The sequence below is a fragment of the Triticum dicoccoides genome, chromosome 2B (assembly GCF_002162155.2).
Source record: "Triticum dicoccoides isolate Atlit2015 ecotype Zavitan chromosome 2B, WEW_v2.0, whole genome shotgun sequence".
NCBI classification, from domain to species: Eukaryota; Viridiplantae; Streptophyta; class Magnoliopsida; order Poales; family Poaceae; genus Triticum; species Triticum dicoccoides.
In genome coordinates this window covers 761,693,420-761,695,921 of record NC_041383.1, presented here as the reverse complement: position 1 = coordinate 761,695,921, position 2,502 = coordinate 761,693,420, and positions in this window count along the sequence as shown.

The window sequence follows — 2,502 nt, the reverse complement described above, 5'->3', positions numbered from 1 at the left end:
GTTTAAAAAAAATAAAAGAAAATGATGAAAATGTCAAAAAAAATAGTTTCCCATGTGATATGTGGTCTAGTTGTTGGGAAAATTTGCAAATGTGAATTTCGACTTTATTTGCAAAATCTCTCTAGAATTTCGTAAAATGGGCATAACTTTTGCATACTGACTCGGATGAAAAAGCTTCTTATATGAAAAATCATCTACTCGAAAAGTTACATCCAAAATTAATCGGGGGAACCCCGTTAAACATTTTTAAAATCCTCAAAAACCTAACAGAAAAAAGTTACGGGGCTTTTAAGATCTAGAGTGGAAAAATCGAAAAAATTTCAAACTATGGTCAAACAATGGTCAAACCCAAACAGTGAAATAATTATTAAATAATTATTGTTTTTTAAAACGATAGTTTCAAATTCAAACAGTGAAATGCTCACGCAAAATTCCTGAGGGTTAATAGGATTGACATCTTACTATTGTCAGCAAAACAACAAGTGCAGACATGGAAACGAGGGAGAATAGAACCCAGAAGTTAAGCGTGCTCAGGCTGGGGGAGTGGGAGGATGGGTGACCGTTCGGGAAGTTAGATGATTAGGAATGATGAGGGGTGATTAGAGATTAGAGGATAAATTGAGCAGTGATGAGGGTGGTGATTAGAGATTAGAGGTTAAAATAATTGAGAAAAAAATTCAAAAAAAATTTCAAAAAAAAAATCATAAAATTTCCTTTAGTCCCGGTTGGTGTTACCAACCGGGACTAAAGGTGGAGCTCCATGTGGCCGCGACCTTTAGTCCCGGTTCGTTTAAGAACCGGGACTAAAGGGGAGAGGCATTAGTAACGGCCCTTTAGTCCCGGTTCAGAAACCGGGACTAAAGGGCCTTACCAACCGGGACTAGTGGGGGGTTTTCGACTAGTGACCCGTTGTATGTGAATGTAAGAATCTATCACACCCGATCATCACGTGGTGCTTCGAAACGACGAACTTTCGCAACGGTGCACAGTTAGGGGGAACACTTTCTTGAAATTTTAATGAGGGATCATCTTATTTACTACCGTCGTTCTAAGCAAATAAGATGCATAAACATGATAAACATCACATGCAATCAAATAGTGACATGATATGGCCAATATCATATTGCTCCTTTTGATCTCCATCTTCGGGGCTCCATGATCATCATCGTCACCGGCATGACACCATGATCTCCATCATCATGATCTCCATCATCGTGTCTCCATGAAGTTGTCTTGCCAACTTATTACTTCTACTACTATGGCTGCCGATTAGCAATAAAGTAAAGTAATTACATGGCGTTGTTCAATGACACGCAGGTCATACAATAAATAAAGATAACTCCTATGGCTCCTGCCGGTTGTCATACTCATCGACATGCAAGTCGTGATTCCTATTACAAGAACATGATCAATCTCATACATCACATATCATTCATCACATTCTTCTTGGCCATATCACATCACATAGCATACCCTGCAAAAACAAGTTAGACGTCCTCTAATTGTTGTTCGCATGTTTTACGTGGCTGCTATGGGTTTCTAGCAAGAACGTTTCTTACCTACGCAAAAACCACAACGTGATATGTCAATTGCTATTTACCCTTCATAAGGACCCTTTTCATTGAATCCGTTCCGACTAAAGTGGGAGAGACTGGCACCCTCTAGCCACCTTATGCACCAAGTGCATGTCAGTCGGTGGAACCTGTCTCACGTAAGTGTACGTGTAAGGTCGGGCCGGGCCGCTTCATCCCACAATACCATCGAAACAAGATTGGACTAGTAACGGTAAGCATATTGAATAAAATCAATGCCCACAACTACTTTGTGTTCTACTCGTGCAAAGAATCTATGCAATAGACCTAGCTCATGATGCCACTGTTGGGGAACGTAGCAGAAATTCAAAATTTTCCTACCAGTCACCAAGATCTATCTATGGAGAAACTAGCAACGAGAGAGAGGGGAGTGCATCTACATACCCTTGTAGATTGCTAAGCGGGAGCATTCAAGAGAACGGGGTTGAAGGAGTCGTACTCATCGTGATCCAAATCACCGGAGATCCTAGTGCCGAACGGACGGCACCTTCGCGTTCAACACACGTACAGCCCGGGGACGTCTCCTCCTTCTTGATCCAGAAAGGGGAGAGGAGAAGTTGAGGGAGAGCTCTGGCAGCACGACGGCGTGGTGGTGGAGCTTGCAGTTCTCCGGCAGGGCTTCGCCAAGCACTACGGAGGAGGAGGAGGTGTTGGGAGGGAGAGGGCTGCGCCAGGGGCAAGGGTGAAGCTCCCATGCGCCTCCCCACTATATATAGGGGTGGAGGGGGCTGGTTTCTTGCCCTCCAAGTCCATTGGGGCGTTGTCAAAGGTGGGAGGAAAGAAATCCCATCATTTCCTTCCCCACCGATTGTTATCCCCCCTTTTTAGGGATCTTGATCTTATCCCTTCAAGATATGATCTTATTCCTTCTAAGGGGGGATCTTGGTGCGCCTTAACCAAGGGTGTGGGG